This window comes from Oenanthe melanoleuca, chromosome 4 (genome assembly GCF_029582105.1).
Source record: "Oenanthe melanoleuca isolate GR-GAL-2019-014 chromosome 4, OMel1.0, whole genome shotgun sequence".
NCBI lineage: Eukaryota > Metazoa > Chordata > Aves > Passeriformes > Muscicapidae > Oenanthe > Oenanthe melanoleuca.
Window position 1 is genome coordinate 61,549,615 of NC_079337.1, and position 14,811 is coordinate 61,564,425.

At 36.2% G+C, this 14,811-nt stretch overlaps 1 protein-coding gene across 1 annotated transcript in view; it reads left to right on the forward strand.

Annotated features, from left to right (window-relative positions):
* POLN (DNA polymerase nu) overlaps window positions 1-14,811 on the forward strand; it is an 85,183-nt gene that overhangs the window by 34,494 nt on the left and 35,878 nt on the right. The window lies entirely within an intron of this gene.

Here is a 14,811-nt window from a genome sequence, read left to right on the forward strand (position 1 = left end):
AAATGCAGAACAGCTTTTCTCAGCAAAAGTACAAGCATTTTTAAAATTTACTTAGATATCCAATACAAGTATTGGAATCAAATTACATATATTTAAGAAGCAGAGGCTAGAGCCTATGGGATTTCTTTTGAACTAATAAGGTTAGTGTTTCCATACTCTGAAATAACTTGGAAAAAATGCTACCCCAATAATTTTAAAAAAGGTAGATTTTTTACTCTCTATCTATATAATTATTTACTGATCTCTTCATTATGCTGATTAAAATATTAATTTTCAAAAAAAGATGGAATATCACTCAGCTGTTGAAGGTATTTTATATTGTTTGTATCATGGTGATGCCTAAAAATCTCACTTGAGATTGGGGCTCCCTTGTACTGGAAAGTGCATGAGCATTCAGTAAGTGACAGGATAAATGTCAAGAAACTTGCGGTTTTCAACAGACAGGTCAGAAAAAGATTTAATAAAATCCTGTAGCATAAAGCTATTTCAACAGACTGAAGTTCATGTAAATATTATGCAATTTGCTTATTTTCTTTCTTTCCCTCTCTTTTATCTTTTTGTCTCTATTTTAGTTGGAAGATTGCTAGCTGAAAATGAAAACAAAAATACCTATGATTGATTGAGCTCAATTCTCATCCTACAGTTTCTAAATTTTTAACATGATATTGCTAGAGCCTCATGATGGAGTTAAATCCTTAGTTTAGTTTGATGGTTTATTGGAAATGTATGCATGAAGATGAGTCAAATTTTGTCTCAGCTCTGGGCATTGCTCCAGAAATACCATTCTATTCAGCAATCTCATGGCTCTTGGCAGCCGTCAACCTCTTGCAGTTGCTACACGGTAACTTTAAATTTAACGAAATATTACAGGCAAATATTTTTATCAGACAGAATTGTCATGGTGTGTCTACAAAATCATTACATAATGATTCTGCTGACTCTTTTAAGCTTCAGTAAAGTTAATGCTTAGAAGAAACTTTCTATTGAGTCTGTTAGATGACTTGTGAATCACAGAAACATGAGGGGCGTATTTAATCTCATCTGACCTTGGACATCTGTCACATACTTGGAGAGATTCATTTGGCCAACTGCTGATATGCCCTGTGTAATAAGATCAATCACACAATAAGTGTTGACTTCTCACCATTGAGAACAAAGTAGGTCTGGGGTGGCCAGCTTAAATGTAGACATCTGTATTTGCTCTGAAAAATTGGATTCCTTCTGTTGGGGCAGTTCCTACTGAACTCATCTAGGATTTTTGAATGTTGTCCTTAATTTCTTTGGCACCAAAGAAAATATATAAAATTACAGCTTTCACAAATGCTTTTTCATTCTGGGTATTTTTTCATCTCTCGTAGTCTGCTATTGATAAATAAAATCTTTAGGGCCAAAAATTAGTCAATTGACTTTATTGTAGTTGATTCTACTCATTGGTATTAGAATGAATTATGAGAAGAACAAAATAAACAACAAACCTTTTATCTCTTCTTGGTCATCTGGTTTTCTCTGGGTCTTAATCCTTTAAAATCTGTGCAACTGATACACCAATGAGCATAGCAAATGTTTTGTTCTGTTTGAAGGAATTTCATGTTGTTACTGTTTGTAAATCTTTCCTGACATATTTTGTACAGTTGGAAAAACCTTTACAAAAATGTTTTTTTCCTCTAAGAGATCTATAAAGAACGGATTAGTTTCTGAAGCTCCCTCTCCAAAGACAAAAAATTAAGTTAGTGTTAATATCTAGTAGCATATCATCTTCTGAATGCATGTCAGGTGGTATCTTTTAGCAGGTTTTCTGTATCTAAAACTTAGACTGATGAATATTAAATCATAAATAGAAAAGAATACATTATTGGATAGAAATCTGAGCCACACTCCAGAGTCCAACCGAGTTTTATATCAGTTTATTCACTTATTTTTTCTAAACTTCATAGCTTCTTCACTGAAACATAATTCCATTCCTCAGCTGCCCTTCAGACTAAAGGCTTCTATCTGAAATCCAACCTTTTTAAAAACTTCCACAGGCTTTTTTTAGCTTTTGGCAGGAAATACACATGGGTGGGCAGTTTCTGCAAAGAGGTCAACTCCATGAGTTTCTGATTAAATTAGGATCTGTGTATAACAGCCTTCCTTTCATAATTTGGTTAGGTATTCTGTGCTGTGACTCAGCCTATCTCTGGTGGCTTAGAGCTGCATTTCTCTTGGAACCCTGTTGGATCCATATTTCTGTTAAACATTGTTTGTATGGAATCTTTACCCTGGTCAGCAGAGCAGGTAGAGATGTGTGTGTGTAAGCCCAGTCTGTGTCTGTACATGGTAGTAAAGGGCTGAGTGGAGTTGTTAACTTCCATGCTAAAATTCAGTCATGTGCAACCCACTACCCAAACCTGCAAGCTGCAGTTAATGACCACAGAAGCACAGAATGGTTTGTGTTGGATGGGGCCTTTATAGATCATCTAGTCTATCCCCTTGTTGTGGGCAGGGAGATCTTCCACTTCCAGCTTGCTCGTCTCTGCCTTTTAGAGCCAGTGTATTTTCTGGTCATCTGACATAGTTACCCCAGCTAAAACTAAGATGATAGAGATATTGATGTTCACTTGTATATGCTTAGTGCTCTTCCTTCTGTTCTCTTGTGTTGATGATTGTAAGGTATTATCTTAATTAAAATTATCTTATGTTATATTCTACAAAGAAAAGGTCTTAAAGACAGGTCAGCACTGCTATTACAACAACACCAAGAGCACATTATGTCAATGACAAACTGAACACATGGCACAAACTGAACACATGGCAAAGTTTTTCAAGGCTTGCCTAAACTTTTAAAAATTCATTATATAATGGATTCTAGCTACCTGTAAGTTCACCTTGTGTTATGTTGCCTTGATGCCCTATGACAGTCATAATTCTTTTAAATCCAAATCATCATCCTGGTGCTGAAGGTGACGAGAGCTGTCCTGGCAGCTGTCTGGCCAGCCAAGAGACCCAACTGCCATGAGACATCCAAATGACAACAAACCTCAACGTGAGCTTTCTCTCACTTCTCTAGCTTTTACAAAGTAAATGAAAAATAAGTCGTTGTATTTAAAATACTGTTGATGTGCATATTTTAAAATAACTTTCAAAAATAGATGCTGAAAAATAAGCTTAGTCTTTTAGGTAATCTGCACTTTCTTTGAAGAATTTCTTAATTAGAGGTGTAATGATTACCAATCTCTTTCAAGCTGTTCTTTTGTCACCCTTCTCAGTAGGTTGATGTTCCTCCATCATAGCATATACCCATAATGAGCACATTGAATCAAAAACCAGGAAAAGTATCTTGATTTAGCTATGTACTTAAATACACCATGGTATGTTGTTTCATCCTATCTGACTTTTGCCTCCTTTCCTGCCTGAGTGCTTTTTTGAATTGGGATAGTACTGCTTCAGGGTTCTTATGATTGGAGCGACAATCCATACTTAAAATATGTGGGTAAGTCCTTTCCTTCGTGTCGTTAGAATGTGTCTCAGACAACTGGAGATCCCCAATTGTGACAAGTTCAGCTGCATCCAGCAGAGCACAGTGGTGCCCTCCATTAAGGGTCCTGAGGGCAGCCTGGCCATGCAAATGCAACTGTTATTTATGGCTCTGAACAAGCTTGATTTTAAGCTCAATTTAAGATTGAAGATGATGTCACTATGATCCAGTATTTGCTACAGATATTCCTCATATCTGCAAATTATATTTGTTTTATGTTCTCGAGCCTGAAATAGAACACTGATCTGTCTGTCAAAAATGGCTTAGCAGATTTATGAGACCATTTTGCCCTTTCTAAATCATAACTGTGAACTAAGAGGGTAAAACATGTAGACCCTATATCCTTATAAACCAAGAAGTTCAGAGGAAAAGATGCTGTAAGTAGATTTGTTGCAAATGGATTGAAGTGAAAGTCCAATACTCCTATATCCAGAAATTTAGAAGGGGAATACCCAGATGATTTGTAGTCTCTAGGGATAACACTAACATATGAAAAACAAAGAACATTCTCTTGATCACATTTCTTCTCTGAGATTGAATAATTGTAGATTGTTTGTATTGATTTGGTGTTACCTTCTCATGGTAAATGTGCCTTTTCTTTAGATGATATTTGCTGTTTCAGAAGGGGAGAAATTAAGAAAGATATTTTGTAAATTGATGATCTACTTACAAGAATGAATTTATTACTACTATGAACTGTGTATTTTCAGTTGTGTGAGAGCAGAAAGATAATTGTCCCTGTGCACAAACTTTCCCATGCAGTGATAAATTACCTGGGTATTTTCTGTCATATATTCTGTGTTATAGATTGTCTGTAGATCCAGCATAATGATATCCAAGTTGTCTATGCCTCAGAGAAATGCCTTTAATAGATAACATGTTAGACAGTTGTACTCTAATTTTTTTTCAGATGGAAATCAGAGAGTATGAATCAGAGAACACACAAACTGTTTGCCTGTATGCAATGAATTTTCCTTAAATTCTAAAAGCTAAAAGAATAGGAGAGTGGAGAAGTTCAAAAAATCTCTATTAAAAATGCATATTACAGTGTAGTAGAGGAATTGCTCCAATACTGTTCAATATACAGATGTGTTGTGTATTAAAAGGTATAATAATCTGAATAATCTGATAACTGCTGCCATCCCAGCATTCTCTTTAAAGTATCAGTTTCTAGTTCTGAACTGTAATTTAACCTGTACACATTTACTGATGGTGAATTAAAGTAACAAGGTAATTAGTGGATACTCCTTAAGGGTGGTATTTACTCTGATAATACCAGTGAAAGGACAATTTTTGGCAGTTGTGTGCAATGCCTGCACTCATGGCAGTGTTTGAAAGAAGGCTGGAGAATTTGATAATGGTCTAGTTGCTCCTGTTTCACATTGAGCTCTGAGTTTTGTACAATCCAAACCACAAAATACTCCCTTCTCTCTCATCTGTCATCTGTTTTCTCATATTCATGCTATTAATGCTTTCTTTTGTGTGGTGATGGAGAACAGCATGAATACCTGTGCTTCTTCCAGATATTGAATTTACCTTCTAGTAAGTAGACTTAATAATTGGACTTAATAATTGTTCACCTGAGTCTGTGTCTCTTCAGAGAGTTAAGAAAAAATGGCTGCAGATAAGAGGACATATCTCATTATGTCTTTGTAGCCATGGCAGTTTATATCTAAAATAAAGAAGTGTGTAATTATCTTGGAATTCCAAGGGATTTATAAATTCTTTACCACCAATCATTTTGAAAAGAATTTATTTCAATTTTTATAGTGTAGGCTTGGTTGGTTGATGCTTTTAATACATGGAAGGGTCTTTAGCTTATATTATCTTTGCCATAGTCAGAGGAGCATTTAATTTCCAATTACCTTGGGTACTGCAGACTGTTTATAAAATGTTCTAAACAGGAAAGTTCATCTCTCCTGAGCTGGTATTTCTGTGGGATCATGGTAATGTCTGTTCTGAACTTTATTAGAGACTGACATGCTGATTTTGGAAATTACTTAAGAAAAAGCCTAGTGAGAAGCAAAGCACAGAACAACTTGGAATTAGCATGTTGAAAGGAGAAAAGGATTTTTGTTATGTGTTTGGGTTGTCTTTTTTATCAAAAATAAGTTCAGCCATCCTTGAATAAAAAGACAACAGTGCAGAAAGGTTTGATTTGTTCTTCACAGAATGTCTTCCTGCAGGAAGTGTGGAATTTTATTTCTTTACCACCTGCCAAGCAGGGGATTCACAGAGCTTATTATATCCAATGGTGGCCAGGTGAGCCAAACTGTTGCATACTGGCAGTTGGTCTGGTAGGAACTGTGTCAAAATAGGGACTCTTGTTTTTCCAGCCTCTTGGCAATTCAGGATACTTCCTGACAATAGCTCTATCTGCTGATACCCTGCTGAGTTCTGAAGAACACAGGAAATAAGCAAAGGTATTTTGGATATTCCTGAAATTAATCAAAATAAGTCCTCATGGGCTGAATTATACTAAAAGATAACTGTGTCTGTTTGAAAAAGATAAGGTCAAGTATGCACAAATGCTTGGTGGTAGGCTGACTAAATATATATACACCTGCCTGTATCCATTTTATACAACTTTGTTTTAAATACATTCTATGTATTAATTAGATTAAAGATTAATCCTCCACAAAATACTATTTTTTCAGGTTAATTCCTATAACTGTATGGTATAGTAGATATGGAATTCAGTTAGGCTGCCTACTCAAATAGCAAGAACAAAGGCCAGTTAGTCAGGGATAAGATAAATAGATTTCTGAGAAGTGAACACCTCATCTGTAGCTGAATGGTTTTTAAACAGATGTGAACATTTGTCATATATTAATTTTATGAAAATATTATCAACAAGCTTGAACAGACTCATTATTAATCAAGAGATATCACCTGTGTGTTTGTTAGGTGATTAAGGAATAATTAAATAATCATGCTTATCCAGGTGGATTTTTACTAAGGAAGCAGGAAGAGCTTTAGCTCTTCTGTCCCCATTAGCAGACATACAGTTACAAGATGCAGCCACAGGGTTACACAGCTCCCTCTCCCCCAAGCAGAGCTCTCTTAGTTTTGTTCTTTGTCTCAATAATGAGCTATACCAGTTTAGGGTTTTTAGAGCACCTTGTTTGTCTAAAGATTTTTTAGATAATCCAGGCTATTTCATACACTTCTAATCTTCTAAGACATATGATCTCTTGGGTTCATTCATTTATCCCCTTTTTATGACCTTAATGTCAAGTCTGAAATGAATTCGAGTTAACTCATTTCACTTCATTCGTTGCAAAATGGCAAAATCTTTGTCTTTGGAGTTGCAATGAAGAAGAGATATTCCATGCCACTGAGCACATATAAAATGCTGAAAGAAACTTTTTCTGTGTTAAGACAAGTTATAATCATGTCTATTCTTCGCTGGGGGGAGTATTTAGGGTTACTTCTAGAATCCTTTGAAGAGAGTGGAAAGTTTTCCTGTGTGTTACATGGTAGCCCCCTTAAATAACTGTAACTGAGCATCTCTGCTGAAGTCTCTGTTTAGAATGTGTGACTACTGTGTTGTGATTCTTCAGCTCTGAAGTTTGGTTCTGTAACTCAGCCTGTATTGATTCACTGTAAATCAGGAAGTCCTAAGCTCAGTGCTGCCTGCTAGAACACTCACTAAATGTTAATATAACATTTCTTGTCTGGTTTTATAATCCTGTTACAATTTTCAGTTAGTTTCAAGGCTTCTACTACTTTCCTTTGGTGAAATAGATTCTGAAGAAGCATTTTTTGCAGTATATATGTAATTTCTGTTCTGATTAATATCTAAAATATCTCTCATCTTGCACCTTTATTTAGAGTGATACTGATAAAAAGTGTGGAATCAGTAATTTGTTTCTTATATGCAGTTAAGAGAGACACAATTTCAGTTTGAATGGGAAGGCATGCTCTTTCAAATCAAGTCACATATTTAGGGACAGGTACCTTGTACAGGTACTATTCATTATGAATCTGGATTTAATAACTTGTTTAGTAAAAAAGTTGGAAGTGAGGCTCTGCAACATGCAGCTCCTGCTGCTGCTGTATGAAGTAAAAAGGGAAGATGTTCAGTTTACCTTCTCAGAATCAGAGTTCTAAAACATCTTAAGCTCCAAGTTCAACACCTTATGGGTGTTGGTTTGTAGTATTTTAACAGTGTTACTTTTTGCTGCAAAGAGATTTCTATGTGTTTTGAAAGCTCATTTGCAATAGTTTACATTAATGAAATTTAATGCTTGTCTTGCTTCACACTTTGACAGTCTGTATGGCAACCTGTGGAAATTTCACCTTGCAGTTTGCACTGCCTTGTAGAAGTGTAGCTGTAGTTTTAGTTTAGCATGGCACATAAAGCAAAGAGAATAAAGTCTTCAGGCAGTATAATGGCTTTTGTTTTTAGAAGCTTTAAATAAACCAGGCAGTTAACTAGAACTTTAAGCAGACAGCTTAATTTTATGTCACGTTGGAAGCTTATTATTATTGCATATTAAATGCTTTCTTAGCCTTCTAGAGTAAATGAAAAATAAAGTCTTACAATTGCCACCACCACAGCTAACACAGAAACTAGAGAGAAAGCAAGCCCTGAGGAGGCTGGATAGTCCTCAATTGTTTTGTGGTGTCTGGTAGCTTTTGGCTTTGCCAATTTCATAGAAAGGTTTTGTTGTGTGTGAAACTCTAACCTCCAAACAGTCATGTCCTTCTAGAGTGACTTTGATAAAATGCTCTGTTTTATGAGCACGCTCCAGAGCTCAATAAAATATTTCTGTTTATTTCATTTGACTCAACTTCAACTCTAGTGTCAAGCTAAATTCTAATGAAATCAAGAATCAAGCAATTAATTCTTCACTTTTACTTTTGCCTTTAGTTCAGTGTTGACCCAAGGCATAGTAGAAATTTAAGCTGAAAGAGGTGTTTATAGAGAAGATTGGAAAAGATGGGGTAGGAAGTTTTCTATCCTTCTCTGCAGAATTTGTGCAAGACCCTTATATGTAGATTGACTGATTTCTTTCTTTTTTGATTGCCCATCCAATATATTTCAGTCTGTCTCTTATTTTCTGCTGTATTGAGTGGATGCAGTTTGATGTAGTGGGACATCTCTCTTCCCTGCCTATTTTTCCTGAGCAAAATATACGTTGTTGGAACAATATGATAGCTCCATGTTTTGTTCTGTGTAATATCTGAGATGGCATTACATCATCTTTGATTATATGTTAAGAACTCTGTTCTTTCTGATTCACCTTTCTGGTATTTATCTAAGGGCTACTCTGTAGGTCCCTCTACTTCTTTATGAGACTTTTCACTTCCTGTAGGTCCAAGATGTATAATTATTTGATGCTCTGCTGCAGCTGCCTGTGTCATCTCCCCAAATGGCTGCTGTTCTGTCTTAACTATTTGAAGCTGCTTGAAGAAAAGCTTGAAAAGTATTTGTGATAAGTAAAGAAAACTCCAAGGGCATTAATTTGCATTTGGTCACTCTTGTGTTATACAAATGGCCTCTGAGAAATTTTGTGCCATCCCAGTTTGCATAGACCCCTTAATGCATTAGCATTTATTTGTTCTTTCAGTGATGGTGCCCATCACTGTCGATGCTCACACCCACACCTGGCGTGGGAAGTTAGTTACCCTGGCTTCCTTCTCTTCTGTACTCACAGACCCAGAGGCCCTAAAATAAGACTGTCCTTGTGGCTCAGAAATAAATAAAGACTATAGATATGTGAGGTGAAGGCCCTTTTTTTTTTTTCCTACAGAGGTGAAGGAGAGGCAAGGTGAAGGTTTCAGGGTGCTCTATTAAGAACTTATGTCAATGTCAGGGACTTTCTGTTCCAACTGATGTATGTCCAGAATTGTGCATTTTTTAGAAAAATCTTATAAGTGGCCTTTTTCTATTGAAGGGCACTGAAAATAAGTACTATCTAATTTATCTCTTCAGTATCTGATAGCTGATGCCAGTAAATATCTTAATAAAGATAATGGATCACTTCAGTCCCAAATTAATCTCTCAGCAAATTGTTACTGATGATAGCTATAATTTATGACATAACCTTGTTGCAATTGCTTTATCTGGTTCCCTGCTGCTTTAAAATATAACAACAGAAGACTTTTGACCCTCACAGCAACCTGCAAAGACATGTCTTTATCTTATTTAAAATACATGGAACTTAGATACCATGCTTTTTAAAAGGGGATTGAAGACTTCCAAAATGAATCTTCATGCAGTGGATTATGGAGGCTACTGAGACAAAATAAATTATTTTATGATTAACTACTAGAAGAAGTTTTAAAACACTAAGGGATGCTTCTGGATTCTTGCAAAAGTGTTTTATAGGGGTTGTAAAGATTTTCCTGGTGCTAAATAGATATAAAATAAATTAAACCACAGTTTGATAGGGTGGCATACCCAAAGGGAAAAGAGACACAATGACAAAAATGTTTTAGAGTTGGCTGTAGTCTGGGAAGGATGGCATCAAGCTGACAACTGTAGTCTTTCATTCAAAGAAGTTGAATACAAATAAAAACTTTTAAAAAAACCTTGTAACTAAATAAAACACTGTGTCAAACTCCTGGATCGTGTGTTGTGACTCTCCCCACTCTGCATTTAAGTACATGACCCCTATATTTACATGGTAGATCCATGCCAGAGATCCTCCAGCATTTGCAGCGGCTGCTGGAAGACAGCTCTGCCTCTCCTGATGTCAGGGTAGGGATAAATATACAGGTATATATGTGTAATATTATGTATTGCCCTTCTGGTTAGGAGGAAGAGACCTGAGGGATCTGGTTTCCTGTGGTGTGAGGAGTTGCTCTGTGTTATTCTGTAACCTTTTATCTCACACAACCCAGGACATGATAAAATTGCAAATGCAAACATTTGACATAACCTCTGAGTCAGACATGAGTTTAGAAGTGACGTAGATGAAAAAATACAACCAAAACTTTTATAAACTTAGGTTACATCAGAAAGGTTTATCTTTCTGTTACTCTTGACCTGCTGTCTCCCTTCACAGCAAAGCTTGCTCATCCCAACAAGATGTTAGTCTGCATTTTATTCTTTGTAGATGCTTTTTTTCATAGAATCGTACAATGGTTTGTTTTGGAAGGGACCTTAAAGACTCAATAGTTCCAATCTCCTACCATGGCCAGGAGACACCTTCACTAGGCCAGGTTACTCAGAGCCCATCCAGCCTGGCTGTGAACATCTGCAGGAATGGGGGGACTCCATGGCTTCTCTGTGGAGAGGTCTCTTTCCTGTTTTTAGAAAAGTATCTTAACTGTATTTCCACTCTTCTGGGCAGTATAGAAAAATTTCCTTTTTCATCCTGCTGTCTTCATGTTCTTATGTGAAAGATAATCTCATTATTTTTTGTTTTGAACATTGTTGTGTAAATACCTCATGGTTATAGAAAGCATAGAAACCATACATTTAAAATTTCTGTATGAAAAAAGGATGGGCTAATTGTATGCAGCTTACATCTGGCTCTTGATTGATGCAAAGCAGAAGTAGTGATACATTTTGATATGACTGTGTCTTCAGGGAAACTGTTTCCCAGCTACTTCCTTTTCTATATTTTGTAACAGAGATTAGCCAGGCAAAAGTAATTCCAAGTTTGCTTCTGCATATTACCTTACGAATGTCTGAGACAAAGTATGCCTAAGCCTTGTCAGCATTTTCCATGAGTCATGGTGTAGGAGCTTTCAAAAAAATTGTTTATTCTTGCTCATTGCATTAGCAATGAATGTACTGGGTTGCAGGTAGCCAATTTTTTTCCATATGTCTTGGATAAATACATTGCTATAGATATTCTGGTTGCCACAGATATAAGGTCTGTTAAACTGAAAAACTGAGCTTTCAGAATTTGCCTCTTACATGATCTACCCAATGGTCATAATGCTGTAAAACTAGGTTTTCTGATTTTACTGATTACATAAATTGTCTCTGTACCTGTTTCATATCCCAGCATAAAGTTCCAGGCACAAACTTACAGAATATAAAACCCTTATCTGCTATTAAACAGCTACAGGTGATTGAAAATGAGATTTATACAGTTCAGTGATGAAAATAAAAAAAAGCTGTAAAAGCCATCAGATGAACAAATGTGTATTCACTCATATATTCACTCATTTATTGGACATTAATGACCACATAAAAAATGAATTTAATGCCACTCCATCTCATTTCCCACATCAACAATTCACAGCTTGGACTTGGATTAGTTGCAGGTGCAAGAGAGCAGCCAAGAGTTTGTGGCTATTATGACTGAGCTGAGCTTGGCTGGAGTGCAGTGCAGATCAAGGCAAGGCATGCCTGCCAGATATTGTGTTTGGGGAGTTTGTTCTGCCTTTTCCTGTGCATAAACAGTTGACTTCCGTCACCACACAGCATTTCCCAGAAATTCTGGAATGTCTTATCGCATTCTTCTAGGACTGATTTCCTCCCACTTCTACCTGTTCTCAAGGTTTTATTTTACCATTGCTCATATGTTATGCCCTGTGGCCTCTTTAATATTTTTATTTTTTTGTGTGTGTGTTTATATTATGTGAGCTCATACCTGTATATTAAAATTAATGTTAGGTTTTTTTAGTATCCTGTACAGGTAAAAATTAATCCATTGAGATATCTACTCTGTATTAAATGTGTTATTCCTGTTTGCAGTTAACTTTCTTGAAATTACAGATATGAGTGCTTTATTTTTCTTGGGTATAAAGAAAATCAGTGTTCATATATATTGAAGACTTAAGACTTAATTCAGTAGAAACCCTTTGAGATGTCCATTAAACCCCATTAATAAATGAAAATGTATAGTGAATTTTGGAGAAATTACGATAATATTAAAAGTCTTTTCTCTGAAAAAGTAATATATTATATATTCCTTTTGTTTCATATCCCCACTTTGCTTTGTAATCATAATTTCATGTTATTCTTCTTCACTGTTTGCTAGAAATTTTTTTCTCCATGTTTTTTACTCTCAGAATTAGGCAGCTATTCCCTTTTAGACACACAGACCAGTTCTTAGTAGAGCCACCTTTTTAAAGACTTTAAGTATCTCTAGTCTCACTGTGTTTGTTAGATATTCTACAGTTTTTGGCTGCAAGTTGTTTGCTGCCCTCACAGACCTTTCCAGATTGTTTAGATCTGCTAACTCTTTCCCAGGATACTGAGATTTGCCAACCTGAACATGTCTTCCAGCACTGAGGGCTGTTCTTTATTTTACCTAAGACATGTCTATCAAATAAAGTACTGTAAGGCAAAGTACTTGCAATCAGTGCTAAACAAAGTAAAGGACAAACAAATAAGAGATGTGGAAATAGCCTGAGACAAGTATGCAGGCAAGGACAGGAATGTAGGAGGTGAAATACTGCACAATTTCGAGATTTAAAGATGGTGAAAATACTGATTATGAAGTTGAACATTTCCCAGCATATTTGAGAGAGAGCAATGAGAAGGAGAATAAAATGGAAAAATATGTTTCATGCTAGAACTAGTGCCTGTATATTTACTTCCTGCAGGACTACAGAAATTTTGCTGTTTCCACAAAAAAATCTGCAGCAAATTCTTTTTCCTCCTGAGCTCTTTTCCTGCAACATTTTCTATAACATTGCATTAATGGTCTTCTTCTTACTCCAGCTGTCCAGACAGTGCTGGGTGAACTGGATATGCTGCCTCAGTGTCACTACCTAACAGCTAAGACTACTTTATGCCCATTTACCTTCCATTTTCAGATTCAAATTTATTAAAAAAAAAAAGCATTTCCACTAAAGATCCTACCACACTTCAGCACTGAGTACTTGCATGCACTGAACGGCTTGCTAAAAATTTCTTATGCAAGTATGCAGATAAAAATGTCTTTTTATCAATATCATGGTGTTCCATGATGAGTCCAAAGGCAAAATAAAGGTTATATCTTGAAATAGGTTCTCACAGTACCCATTAAAACAAATCAATTACCACAAATGTAAATTAGTTTGTAAAGGAAACAGGATAAAGCAGAAAGCCCACTGGGGATTTCTAGCATGGCTGCTGCAGTTCTGAGAAACTGCACAACTCCCCTTTAATTTTGTTATTCAAAGGAATAAATAGCCTTTGTCTCAAACTGCAGGAATGCCTCTCTGTATTACAGAAGGAATCAAACACTGGTAGAAGCCAATCATTGTCAATACAGAAAAAATGCGTTTATTAGAAAAAAAAATTAATAGTTATGATTAATGACTTCTGTTTGCTCAAGCAGTTTTGATTTATATGTCAATTTCATACCTTATAATTATGTATTCTTTTATGTGGTACATAAATTTGCAAATACTCTGAGTGATAGATGTAATGCCTCTCTGTCCAGTGTTCACATTTCCCACTGACACACTTGGAGGTGTTGACTGACCATTTTTCTTATAACATATATTGAAGGAAATATTTGAGATAAAGCTCTAAAATTTTAATTTTGTCTGTATGTTTCTTGATTAACCACAGACCAGAAAATTCTGAGTGACTGTTGGGTTGCCACAAATACATGATGCATGTACATCTGCACCAATAACTTTGTTAGGCAAGGTTTTACTGTGGTTGCTGACACTGCCAGTCATGATTACAGCAGTAAGACCATTTCTGTTTTTTTCCAGCCAGCCCTGCAAGCTGAAGCTTGGATAATGCAAAATCATAATCAAAGTTCTAGCAGCAATTCTAATTGTGCACACAATCCAGTTCTAGTGTCTTCTTTCACTACTAAAACTTCTCTAGAACCACCAGTCCCTCCCAGCAGGTCTCACCTTGTGTCTCCCTCAGTACCATGGTCTGATAAATATCTATGTCTCATGATTCTTACCCTCTATGTCCTTTCTGTTGTCTCCCTTCCTTTCCAGAGAAGTGAGCAGCTGATGTACCCACTGCCTCTCAGTTGTCTCTGGCCTCTGACTTAGTAAATCTGCAAGTAAATTCTGCTGCTGTTCTCCCACTTCTTGCCTTGTCCAATCTTCTAGTTCAAATTGTGCAGTATTAGGAAAGCACTATTACATTTTCTAGGGTTTCCTGTTTCAGCATTCCCCAGTCTTAGTTTTGTGTGTCAGAAAGGTCCTCAGGTGATATTTGCTGTCTTACCAGATTCTTTTTTCCCTTGGGATTGATGCTTTCTCAAGTGGCTGTGTGGGTCTCTGCCAGGTTCTACAGGAAATTCCTGCAGTCTTTCTGCTGGAGATTGTTTCAGGAAATCCTTAATGATGTCCAGTTTCCTAATTCTGCACTTATTAGCTCCTATAGCTACTTTGTCCTTGTATTCAGGTACAACTGGGAATCTCAACCT